This window comes from Neofelis nebulosa, chromosome 6, assembly GCF_028018385.1.
Source record: "Neofelis nebulosa isolate mNeoNeb1 chromosome 6, mNeoNeb1.pri, whole genome shotgun sequence".
Lineage (NCBI taxonomy): Eukaryota > Metazoa > Chordata > Mammalia > Carnivora > Felidae > Neofelis > Neofelis nebulosa.
Window position 1 is genome coordinate 14,218,647 of NC_080787.1, and position 13,947 is coordinate 14,232,593.

The window sequence follows — 13,947 nt, forward strand, 5'->3', positions numbered from 1 at the left end:
TAGCACTCACATTTAGGCTCTCTTAGTACTCAAAGGGGGAAAAAAATCACCAAGTGGGGTTTATTGTTGATGGAATTATCGTTATGCTACGTATCCAAGATCTTTTCTCTCTCCTTGGTAGTAGAAGACTGTAATGGAGAAGGAAGGGACCCAGTTTATAAGGAGACAGGTTTCTAATTTGAACAGAGATGAAATTCTGCCTCTCAGCTTTTATTCCATTCATTGGAAGGGAGCAGATTGCTGGCTAAATAACAGAAGGGTGGACCTATTCAGAGCTTAACTGCTGAGCTAACTCTTCAAAAAGCTGTAAGAGATCAACAATTGCCTTGGCCAAACTCCATTATGAGGGTGTCAGCAAGCTGGTGTTTCTCTTTTTGATGCATTTTTTTGCATGGGAATTATATACTATATTTTCCAAGGGCAGAGCATCGGGCAAAACCTGCCTTAACTGGTTTTCTGATGGGCAGAGTTTTCTTACAGGGTAGAGCAAAATCAATGAAGGTCACAAAGGGTTAACTTCTCAGCTTTTCTCCAACTGCTGACCTGTTAATAAATCAATCACCCAGTGAGACCACATACCAATGATGCCACAAGGGTGGAGTTATCGAAGTATTTGTTACCTGGTCCTCCAGAGGAAGCCTCCACATGTCCACCCTGCTCATGATGCCTTTACTAATTTCTTAACTTTCAGTACAGTTTCCATCCATTTGCTTCTAATGACCTTTCATACTGGTCTAGTTCATAAACAATGATGCATAAGCCAGTTGGTAGGCAGAACTTGGCCCTCAAACCTGAAAAAACACTTAGTTCCACCTCAGATTAAGTTCATTCTAATCTCTGTGGTCAGGACATATGCCTTTATAGCAAAGCACACACTTGGTATTTTGTCACAAAATACCTTAAAAATTAGTTATTTCTCAAATTTATATAGAGCTTGACTTCCCAAAGACTGTAGGTTCCTTTAGGCCTGAGGCCTTGCCCCATCGGAAGGAACACATTGCCATCAGTAAGAAAGGCTCAACATTTAGAGACTAACAGCTTCAGACTTTAAAACCCAGGCCATTTCCATATTTATGTTAGCTGTTAGGTATTTCGATCGGGGCAGGGGAGGAGGAGGGTGCCTAACAAAATTATTCTCACAAACAAAACGTGGCTAAATTCATTACTCATATACATGGATTTGCTTGGCTCTATTGACCAAAATCTTGACAAATACAATGATGTCTCATGTATTATTATATGGAGAAAACTCAATTTTATCACAGACTGCAAGACTCTTTAGGTCCTTGAATACAAAGGACCCTATTTAGAAGAAACTGCAATCTGTATATATAATTCACAATCAAGGCTCTCAAAGTCACAAAAGAGCAATGACTACATCTCTGATTACTAATTGAATCAGACACTACCAGCACTCCAGCAAAGACCAGCCAGACTGAGGAAGCCTCTGGACCATGCTGGTCTGTATATGCCCCACAGGCACATGCCCAGACAGCCTTCAGTTCTCAAAGACGCTGCTTCTGTTTGTAGCATGATTTATGAAAAGAGGGAAGATGATGCGCTAGGCATCATACTAATCTTTTTAACTGCAGTACTATGTGTAGTTTAGGACTAATAGTACGCATTAATAATGATCTAGTCCTTGTCTTTCTTGGCCAGTACCATATCCAAAGCCAGTTGTTTTGGTCACCATGTTGAGCTTCGGTACTATATTACCCCTTCCCTTCTGAGCCAAACTTAAAAGAAAGTACAGCAGTGATGAAAGTACATAGTTAAGAAGCTAAAAAGATTATTTTTCCCCCATGCAATGTATAAGAAGAAATCTTAGGGGTCTCAGAGAGGAAAATATACACACAATCTGTTCCAACCACCCAATTTCTCATTTAATCCCCTACTTGCCCATCTCATACTAGCTCTTCATTTTTTAAAAATCCATTGCCTTTCCTATCCTCCCACTGTTGTTCTCTTTTGGGTCCTATAGACTCACTATATGTCCACACCCAGACTCAAGTTCTCACAGACATTTAGCATAACCATTTCACAGAACATACGAACACTGCTTAAAGTAGCACATGAGGGAAAAACATATACAAACCTTTTTCCCGTTGACCCAAAACAATAATGGGGGCGGGGGGATCTCTAAGTATGAAAAATAAAATCTTTCCAACTTTAGGATTTATAGTTTCTCATCTATCACTGCATTTCTCCCCCCCGCCCCCGCTTTTAACAATTTTTCTTTCTAACAGTTTTACCTTTATGTAAGCCAAAAAGTAGAAAAAAGTTTAAAGGCGATGGGAAGAAAGTCAGACTTAGTTTTAAATCTGCCTCTGTACCCAGGTGTGACAAGAAGTGGTAAATAAGAAACTTGGACCAGCCGAAGACCTTAGTGTTAGCTGGAATCTCCCCATCTCCTACACACAAGCACATACCAGATGGTTCCATGGCAGTCAGGAGGCTTGAAATGAAGCAATCATTTAGCCTGCAGCTGGAATATACAATATTTCCCAGTTTTTTTTGGGGGGGGGGGAGTTCATTTATTCAGCAGAATAAAAGGATTTAATCTCAGAGGACATGCAGTTTTCCCATCCTCAAGTTTCTAAAAAATCTCAAACCTAGGGAACAACACACCCACCCCAGCCAAACCACTTTCAAAACCAGATTTAGATATATTCCATTTGAATACACATCTGATAATGTCCTTGGTCTCCATCATATTTATATGGGCTCTTAAGCTAGATTTGACAATCAACATGTCGCCATGTTTTTGTGTTTGTCCCACATTGTCATATTTACAGGAAAGCAGCCAGTTTATCACAGTCCATGTGAAGGTTTTCAAAAATCCCAATCTACACTCAATTGCTCAAGTAGTTTCCCAATGTTTAAGCACTCTAACGTTAGATCAATGAGGCTTATCCCAAATCTTTATTGGGTTTTATCCAGTGTGCATATAATCATAGCCATATTAATATAATTTTTTCACCAAATTGTTCAGCAACTGAAGGCTTGTTACCCACATAGGCCCATTTATTTCTCCTCAGATTCCTGAAAAGACACAAACCAAGGCAATAAATTTATACATGATTCTGCCCAGCTAATTTTCCTATTTATATAACATAAAGGAAGCCTCATAACTTAGGTAAACAAACACAATACTCGTCCTAAAAATAGAGAATAAAAATGGAGTGTGGGTAGTGGAGAGGTTCCAAATCTTCTGGTCCCACCAATATGTTATTTATTTAACAGCATGCAAATTAGTTAACAAGAATACATGCCGGGTTCCTGGGGTAAATAATTTCCATTTCTGTCACTGCTTAGAAACCATGCTTAAGTACCTCCTAAATATTCATGCTACAGAAATAGGACACAACATGAATTAAGGGGAACATCTCTCACTGAAGATTCTCTCCTAAGAAGAAAGGATGAGGAGAGTAGAAAGAGGAAAACATGGTAAGAAAGGAAAAAAGAAGGAAATTTTTCATCTTAAGTTTTCTACCTGGGCATCTTGGAGTTAACCTGGTCTCCTGCTAAGTTTGTGAGCATCATAGCATCAGGCTCAGGGAAAGCACAAAGCTTCTAGAAATGTTAAAGAAGCAGCCTCCTGAGGAAAAGAGCTACAGGTGGTTAGCATTGTGTATTACTGAGCCAACTTATTCTAAAAACAAAGAGTCTAATCCCAATTTAAATTATCAGCATGTCTGTGCCCCATTGTGCAAATCAACAAAAGCAGCTTCATAAAATACCTCATTAAAATAGATAATTTGTGTCATAACATGCATTGAATATCCATTGCAAGTCAAGCAATACCTTGGCTAAATAACAGATGTCAAATGTCAGATTGTTCCTGTGTAAGATTGCACAGATCCGTTATAGTTTAAACAAATAAAAGTGCTTTTCTCCTCGCACTTTGCTATGGATTCAATTGTGTGTCCCCCAAACTCACTATGTTGAAGTCTTCATCCCCAGTGTGACTGTATTTGGAGATATGGTGGTAATTAAGGTTAAATAAGGTCTTAAGGGAGGAGACCTAATCCAGGAGCACTGGTGTCCCAATAAAATAAGGAGATCAGAGATCTCTCTCAGTATGCACAGAGAAGGGGCTATGTGTGGACACAGTGAGAAGGTGGCCATCCACCAGCCAGGAAGAGAGGCTTCACCAGAAACTGATCTTGATGGCACCTTTTTTTTTTTTGACATACAAAAAGCTGTACATAATTAAGGTATACAACTTGATGAGTTGGGATGTAAGTATATACCCATGAAACCATCACCACAATCTATGCCATACACCCATCCCTCACCTCCAAGTTTCCTCCCACCCTCTTACTCTGGGTGTTTGATAAGTACATTTAACATAAGATCTACTTTCTTAGCAACTATTTAAGTATGCAACACAATAATTTTAACTGTAAGTATTATGCTGCACAGGAGATCTCTAGGGATTATTTATCTTAAATACTAAAACCTTATACTCTTTCACTAATACCGCCCCATTTCCTCTTCCCACCACAGCCCTTGCAACGACCATTCTACTCTCTACTTTTGTAAACTTGATTATTTTAAATTTTTTTTAATGTTTATTTATTTTTGAGACAGAGAGAGACAGAGTGCAAGTGGGGAAGGGGCAGAGAGAGAGGGAGACACAGAATCTGAAACAGGCTCCAGGCTCTGAGCTGTCAGCACAGAGCCCGACGCAGGGCTCGAACCCACAAACCGTGAGATCATGACCTGAGCCGAAGTCGAACGCTTAACCAACTGAACCACCCAGGCAGGCGCCCCATAAACTTGATTATTTTAGACTCACCATATAAGTTGTATCATGTATTATTTATCCTTCTGCATCTGGCATATTTCACTTCATATAATGCCCTCAAGATTCATGCAAGTTGTGGCAGACAGCAGGATTTCTTTTTTTCTCGTGGCTGGGTAATATTCCATTGTATACATACAACATCGTCTTCATCCATTCACGGACATTTAGGTTGTGTCCATATCTTGGCTATTGGGAATAATGTTGCAAGGAACATGAGAGCAAAGATATCTCTCTGAGATCTTGATTTCAATTTTTTTGGATATACACCCAGAAGTGAAATTGCTGGACCATATGTGGTCATTCTAGTTTTAATTTTTTGAGGAACCTCCATACTGTTTTTCATTGTGGCTACAACAATTAACATTCCCACCAATACTGTACAAAGATTCCCTCTTCTCCACATCCTCACCAACATTCATCATCTTTTGACACTGTTTTGATAAAAGCCATCCTAACAGGTGTGACGTGATATTTCACTGTAGTTTTGATTTGCATTTCCCTGATAATCAAGCATCTCTTGGTATAGATATGAAATATCTGTTAGTTTTTGTAGGTCATATTTGGAAAAATGCCTATTCAGTTCCTTTGCCCATGTTTAATTGGGTTGTTTTTGGTTGTTTTTGTTGTTCTGTTTGCTATTGGGTTATAAGGAGTTCTTTATATATCTTGGATATTAACCCATTATCAGATATATGGTTTGGAGATATTTTCTTCAATCCCATAAAATGCCTCTTCATTTGGTTGACTGTTTCCTTTGCTGTATAGAAGCTTTTTAGTTTGATGTAGTCCCATTCGTCTATTTTTTTCTTTTTTTGCCCATGATTTTGGTGTCCTATCCAAGAAATCATTGCTGAGGCCAATCCTGAAAGCATCCTGAGCTTGGCCTCCAGCCTCCAGATCTTTGAGAAAAATTTTCTGCTGTGTGAGCCACCCAATCTGGTATTTTGTTATGGCAGCCCAAGCAGATTAATATGTGCTTGTTTTATTAGACTTGAAATGTGTAAAATTACTGAAACAAGTCCCTTAAATAGAAGCCACCCACCTTTAGCAGATTTATGAAAGAAACTGGAAACTAGCTGCTAAAGTGAAAGGTCTACATGGGCACAGAGATTAATACAAAAATTAAAACGTATCAGGTGCTTTGAATATGCTATACATGGTTCTCAGCATTGACAATGTAATAAGGCACAGAACAGAGAAACTACCTACTTTCATAGAGATTGCATTCTGGTGAGAGAGACAGATAGTAAATGTATAAACAAAGAAATTAAGGGTCGCCTGGGTGGTTCAGTCAGTTAAGCGTCTGACTCTTGATTTCAGCTTGGGTCATAATCACACAGTTCATGGGATCGAGCTCCACATCAGGCTCTGCACTCACAGTGTGGAGCCTGCTTGAGATTCTCTCTCTCTCCCTGTCTCTGTCTCTCTCTCTCTCTCTCTCTGCCCCTCCCCCACTGGCTTGCACTCTCTCTCTCACAATAAATAAACTTTAAGTTAAAAAAAAATATTTTGATTAATGGTTCCATGGGAAAAACAAACCAATACAATGTGAGAAGGGGAGGGAAGGAAGGATGCGGGAGGGGATGGAATTTCTAGGAAGGTGGCATCTGAGCTAAAGACAAGATGGAAGTGCTGAAGCCAGCCATAAAGATGAGAGGAAAGATCGTTCTGGGTAGAAGGAATATCAAGGGCAAAGACTTTCAGGTGGACACAAACTTGATTTGCCAGAGTACTGGAAAGAGCAGGAGTGTCCCTGGGAAATGGTATGTAAGAGGGTGTGCAGTGCCACCATTCTGTAAGGCTAAAGGAAGGAACTAGGAATTCACAGCACAGTACAAAGCAATGGAAGCGACTGGAGGATGGAAGAAAATGGGAAACTATATGATCTGATTTATATTCTCGAAGACCACCTTAGTTACTGGAAGATGAGTGACAAGGAAGGCAACAGGTGATACTGGAAGACCAGTAGGGTGGCACTTGTAATAGGTGAGGTGAAAGGTAAGGGTGACTTAGGTTAGAGCAGATGGTTATGGCAGTTGATTCGATAGGACGGATCCAGGTTGCACATCCTGCAGTTAGAGTTACAGCCTTCTGATGGTCGAAGGGGTAAAGAAGAAAAGGAATTAAGAATGAATTTTTAGGTTCTAGGTTTAAGAGACTAAGCAGATAGTGCTTGATGTATATGCATCTTACTCAGTTCTGTATCTCCATAGTATAGTACCCTGCCTGGCTAAGAAAAGGCACTCAGTCAACATTTGTGAAGGGAAGAGAGAGGGGTGAAGGGGAGAAAAATAAAAGAGAGGAGAGGAGGGATATAGAGTGGGAGATAAGGAGAACTCCCCTGAGTATACCCTCATGGAAAAGAAAAATCACTGTCTTTTGCAAATACCCAACTATTTAAATAGAAAAAAATGCCTGAATTTTTAATACTCCATAACACATTCATTATACATTCCATAGAAGTCAATACAAGAAGTATTTTGCCTAATAACTGCAAAGCATTGAAAAATTCCAAAAAGCTTTCCAAATAAAAGAAAAAGTTCTATTCCAAGTGATTTAGAAGCATGTATTATTTCCTCCTACACAAAACGATACTATGCATGCTACATGACTTTTCAGAGCCAAGTTTGTTTAACCCAAAAATTCATACTCTAACCATGTCTTAGGATAGTCAATGTATTACTAAATTTGGAGACAGGTTATTTTGAAGACTCAGCCTTCAAATATGTCACTTCAGAACTCAGTTAATAGCTGGTGGTTTTACTTTAAACCTTTCTTAAACCTATCATTTGGATAACTACTTTCATTATTTCCTTCCTAGAAATCACTGGAATAGCCATTAGCTCAAAATTTTGTCTTTTTCTTTTAACTCTGCATAAAAACATAACCATGAAAATTTGTAGAAGTTGCCATGGCCAAAAGATGCTGCCTGTAAGAGAAGTTTAACTTAGCATCAGGATTTAAATGATATATTTCTATGTCTATATTGTAAATGACAAAATGAATACTGGTTCCCTACTGCAAGTGATAAAGAGAATTCAACAACATACAGGGCGAATCTAGAAAGTAGAAAAAGTCAGCCTTGATCATCATCGCAACATGCAAGACATTGTCTGGAAGGCACGGAGTAGGAGGGACGGGGCTGAGACAGTCACACTGAAGGGAGCAGTTTTAAGCCCCAGGCGAGCAGCACAAGGCTAGTACAGCCTGGCCCCCATTAAATGTAACTGTGCTGACTCATGCTAGTCAAGGATATAAGGACTTATCCCACACAGAAGTCCATGAAAGTGTGCCATGTCTAGTAATAGATATTTAATTTCTCGGTTCCTCGGTGGCTAATTCATTTTTTAATTTTGCCAAGCCCCAAGAAGGCACTTAAATGTTAGTACCTAATTCAGTGTGATTATGAAAGAGTAAAATTTGGAAGAGTCACTGCAGAGAGAAATGATCAAGATGCCCCACGTTCGCAAGGATACGGCGCCTGGATGCCCGATGTCTGCCAACCCATGCTCAGCCACCTCCGACAACAAGAGAGCAATTCAGCCTGGGGACAGAGGAATGTGCACATCGCTCGGGAGACCGCTGGAAAAAAACACATTATCCTCTTTTCCTCTGTCACCATTTTCTTCATAAAGTGATCTTTCCAAGATCAAACCGTTTAAATGTTCAGATAACCAGGGAGTTCCGCCACAACCTCGGACATACAGTTGACTTCCAAGGGCTTGTCAGAGGCACCTCTCATTCACTAGCCATTTCTTCAGACTCTAAAACCAGGATATAATACAAGACATTTCCATGGCAGGCTCCAGCGTGACACAGGACAAATTCACCCTGAGCCCTGAGGCTCCTATTCTCCCACATCCCCTTTTCACGGCAGACAGAACTGACAGCTTTGAGAGAATGTTCTGGTTCTGTCCTCTGAACAGCTGAGGGCTGTTCTCTCTTTCCAGAAGTGCTAATAAGAAAATGCAAGATAAATCCAGCCCAGCAAGAACACTGTACAGCCTGTCTATAAATTCAGCCCCACAAAACAGCCTTGGAAGTCTTCTTAACCCCCCTCTCCCTCCCTCCCTCCCTCCCTATCTCTCTCTCTCTCTCTCTCACACACACACACACACACACACACACATCAATTCCTTGAGTATCTTTATGTATTTACTGTCTTTGTTAGCCTCTACTTCTCATCAACATTGTCAAAATACTTATGCCACCTATTGGCAATTGAGTTTATGACTGACTCTTTTTTTAATTTATTTATTGGGGGGGGGGAGGGGCAGAGAGAGAGAGGGAGACAGAGAATCCCAAACAGGCTCCACACTGTCAGCATGGAGCCTGATGTGGGGCTCGAACTCACAAACCATGAAATCATGACCTGAGCTGAGATCAAGAGTTGGATGCTTAACTGACTGAGCCACCCAGATGCCCCATTTTATGACTGATCCTATACAAGTCTACTTTCTGAATTTCTCTGGATAGAATGAAGTGTATCACAAAATACTGTCTAATACAGTAGGTACCTAGAATTACATTTTAAAATATAGCAGAAGAAATGTACTCTGTACAATTACCTTACTTCAGACCATGAAGATAGAGTTTATTTTTTTTTTGATAGACTTTATTTTTAATTGGCTGATGTATGCCTATTTTAAGTACCTATTTTCCTAATTGGCATAAGAAGAAATACTGGAAAATCTGTGACTTTGGCAATTACATATTTTGGCTATAGTCATTGATGACCAGGAGGGTTGAATGTCTATCAAGATTGGTGGCTATATCTAGTCCTCCAACGTATAGGAGTTCAGACAGAAAAAAAAAATCACAGCAAAGAATAAAAAGGAATATGACTTTCTTTCGTAGCATAACACGATTAACCTGTCTCACACAATAACACTGGCTGTCACACTGGGGAGGGGAACACCATTGTTGCCTGCCTTTAGAAAACTACATGAAAAATAAAGGCTTATATAAGACAGAGCAGTCTGGAAATCTGAGTCTGATTATAAGAAATATTTCATCTTTTAATTCAGCAACAAAACCAACATGGGTGGCAATTAAAGTTTTAGCCTGTGAGAATGTAAAAAGGAAAGTGAAATAGAACGAGGTGTAAGAAAAGCAATTTTAATCAAGGGAGGGAGAGGGAATTGAAAAGAGGCAGCTTCTTCTCAGCCCTGCCTTCTATCACTTTCCAGAGACAGAGGAAGTCAATTACGTACCCAGCATCACCTAACGCAATTCTGTTCTCTGGCTGACCTTCCCTGAAGACACTGCCCTGCAGGATGTCTTGATGAGTTGCCCTGAACATCAGCAGAGAAAACCTGCACTACCTGTAGATCTAGAGAAGCTCATTAAAAACACCCCGAGTGTGGCAGGGGGGCTGTAAATTACTTTAAAAGTCTCAGATTTTTCTCTTCTCTCTCAAATTGTACAGATCAATTATTAAGCTTTGCAACAGAAACGTGGATTATAATATCTGTTTCTATATCACAGCTTTATCAAGCTGCCACTCACTATTCACCAGAAAGAAAGTTTTATGACCACAATAAACCAAGTATTATCTCAGATAGGAAGGAGAGAATAGAGGAAGCATGGCGGGGGCTGGAGGCGGGGGGAATGGGGGAAAAACAGGAAGGGCAAAAAGAAAAGATAAAAACTATTTACTGGGTAAGGAAAATTTTAACAATAATTAATAAACCAACATTTACTGCACTAATTAGTATCTCCTAGAGGGATACAAATGTGTTTATATCAGCTAAAGACTATCTGATATGACAAGAAAATACCCACCTACCAAACATCAAAAGCATTTCTTTCTTCTCTTCCTCCCTTACTATAGTCAGGACATGAAGGAAGGTGGAATAATTCATTATTTTGTCTCCCACTGCTTTGTATCTTCAACATTTTTTGAATAAATACAAAGTCATAAATTAGCTTGTAGCAAAACAGAATTAATTGAATGTCTTAAGTAGGATCATCAAACCAAGGTTTGAGTCAATTTATCTAAGATTTCACTAATGTAGTTTCAGCTCATTAGGGTGAGAACTGACACTAGGACTGGGATGTTATCAGATAGAGAAGGGAAAATACAGAATCAGGAAAACTGGACTCTGTTTTTTCAAGAGAACTTCTTCAAGGTTATCTGATGTGTGCTACAGAGCATAAACAGCTCCCCTTCAAACAATCATCTATGAGAAAATAAAGATGCTTTTATAGAATCTGAAGATATTTACACACCCACTGATACGGAGAAGGCTCTGCCCTTGATTCTCTTAAAGGTCCTTTCCAGAAAATATCTTGGAAACGTGGCATGGAACACCAATTGTGTGTGCACACCTGTGTGCATGTAACAGCAATACACACACACATATAACCAAATACAATTATGGAAAATCAGAATATATTCCATGCATGTGTGTTATACATAAATAGAGACAGAGAGACATTATTCTGATTGTTTCCTCAGAAAATAAATGTCTCAGGTATCTAAGTGAAACAAGAATAATTGTACACAGCAAGAAAGAAACTGCTAAATTGTGGGGGAGGGAGATTTTCCCTGCATTTCCGGTAACAGAATCAATAATAATCTGTGACTCTTCCAGCAAAAAGGCTTCTCCACAGGAGAACTCAGGACAGTAACTGAGAGTCCTTACCCGGGTCAGGCCACAGTTGCACAGATGCCCGGTTCTGTTCTATTCTTACATTTCCTTAAGGCAGGTTCTTTCCTCATGGACAAGATCTTGGAATTTCTAGCACAAATTTTTGCAATAGTTACTATAAATTAAGAAAAACAAAAGGTTAGACTAAGGAGTAAGTAATATTAAGTAGGCCCCAAAACACAAGGTTTACGAGTGGATATTATATTTAGTTAATCCAATACTAAAGAATCCACATAATTGGAGCAAAAAAAATATCATCAAGACTGCATAGCTGGGATAAAATAACCAGAAATAGTTAAAAGTCTAGTTTGGTAGACAGATGAAGTCACTTACCAGATTTGACCATGGTTGTGGTCAAATAAGTTATATACAACCTCTCAGCTTTAATGCCCTCATCTATAAAATGCAGATCCACAATATAGGTTTGCTGTGAGCATTAAAACAGGTGATAAATTCAAATCACTTAGCATGATACCCAGCACATAAGCACTTGATACATGTCAGCTACACTATTTTTATTATTCATTAGACAAATTCTCATCTCTTGTTTCACTTAGCTTGTCAGCATACCCTCAGACGGTATAACAGAGTAGATGTTAAATACTCCCAGCAATTTTGAAGACAACAACAGTAGCAAATACCTAGTCTTCATCATGGTTTAAAAAAAATTTTTTTAATGTAACTGGTTTTGTAAATCAGGGTTATTAACAAGATAGATTTTCATTTCTCTTCTGCTGGAGCTGAAAAACCAATGGCTAAAGCAGCTTCATACTCTGGAAAGACCTGTGACGTGTCTAGTTTCATGATACATATTCTGTGCACAGCCTCAGATATTTGAGGTTAAGCATGTTGAATTTTTGCAATGCCAAAAATTAAAATATATATGCATATACGTGTATACGTACATATTCATAAATTCCTGTCACTCGAAAGTCATTCTGTAATCCGTAAGTACGGAATGTTGTACACAACTACACTTTGCATTTTACTGTAGCACCCTCTTAAAACTATGTTTTCACATTTCTAGTTGAGTTGAAATTATAATCAGTGTGCGTTTGTGAAGTTTATACTCTGTAATGGAGAGAGTGTTGCTCTTTGCCAGAATTAGAGATGACCTTGCCCAGATGAGGGAAACAAAAGATTGTTTACTTGGGGTGAATTTATATTTATGGCCAGCAAAATATTTCTCTGGTGCCTCTGATGTTCCTCTCTGGTACTATGAGAAGGAAACTTTGGTTAGTTTCTCCCACTCACATCTGAGCAGAGCCGCAGTAACAGCAAATGATCCTTGGAAATCACAACCACATTAGGCTGCTGTTCAAATAGCTTTTAGGGTTGTGATAATGGGAGGCTTTCCTAATAACTGGTGACTCTGCAAGACCTTGCCCAGAAGGCCTCCAAATGGCAGCGCACAATTTAAATTTTAATCTGGTAACAGTGGAAATGATGAGATTCCAGCTGGGGACCTTCTGGTCTGAGGGCCGGCGTTCAGCCTCCCCATTAGATGCCCCAAAGCTTCGTTGAGTTGATGAGTGAATGCCCCTACTCTTTTCACTCATTCCCACTCCGTGCCCATCTCCCACCTGATTCCCTGGATGGCAGGAATTTGTGTTGCTTTGCTTCCGTAGAGGGTATCTCAGAGCTGATGAAGCATCCCCATGTCGCTGTGATCCAACCAAACACGTCTGTGCTCGACATAAATGAGATGGTGCTCTCATTGTTCCGACAAGTGATAACTTTCTGAACTTTTTTCCTTCCATGTGCCGGGTGGGCTTTGGGACATACTTATCCACTTTAAGCTTGAAATGAAAGCTGGCAGATACATGCCATGGGCAGGAGGAAAGTGCTTTATTTTTTCCTACAATAAGCAATAATCCTTAGTATAATAACTCAACACAAGTTAAATAGCAAAAGGGAACATTAGTGGGGCCCTGTCGGCATGGAAGGGAACAGCTGGCCATGTTAGTAATCATTGCCTATCATTACTTGGGAAGTCCACTCCCAATGTCACTACCAACTTGTGTTTCCTGAGTGTTTAGGCAGTAATACGCAACAGATGAGAAAGTATCATAACAGGACATTGGAGGCAGAACTCTAGATTTCAGTGTTTGGCAATTCCGGATTTTGGTTCCAATACACAGGGTGGCGGGAGCGGGGGGGGGGGGGGGGGGGGGGGAAGGGGGCGGGAACCTACTAACTGAAATAAAGTTGGGAAGAAAATTTTGAAGATTCCTGTAATTCTTCTCTCATAGCACTTCCTCACTCATTTTTCAAATGGGACACTTGTTTTTATTCCCAAGGTATATCAACGGCTCTCATGGATGGTGATGTGTCTCTCAGACACGGAGTCTGAATCTACCAAAAGGGATGAACATTAATACGTGGATGCCTGAAACACTCAGTGCAAACCCAACGGCTTCCACTGGGCTCCATTAGGAAGCCTATTCTAGTACCCCAATACCCTCAGCAGAATTAGAAAGTTGT

The 13,947-nt window shown here is 39.7% G+C and overlaps 2 long non-coding RNA genes across 2 annotated transcripts in view; both read right to left on the minus strand.

Moving 5' to 3' along the window:
* LOC131513725 (uncharacterized) overlaps window positions 1-13,947 on the minus strand; it is a 414,851-nt gene that overhangs the window by 250,512 nt on the left and 150,392 nt on the right. The window lies entirely within an intron of this gene.
* Window positions 2,904-13,947, minus strand: part of LOC131513727 (uncharacterized) — a 65,711-nt gene continuing 54,667 nt past the window's right edge. Inside the window, exon 2 of the long non-coding RNA XR_009262752.1 lies at window positions 2,904-3,042. This is a non-coding gene — a long non-coding RNA (uncharacterized LOC131513727). The remainder of the gene's footprint in view (window positions 3,043-13,947) is intronic.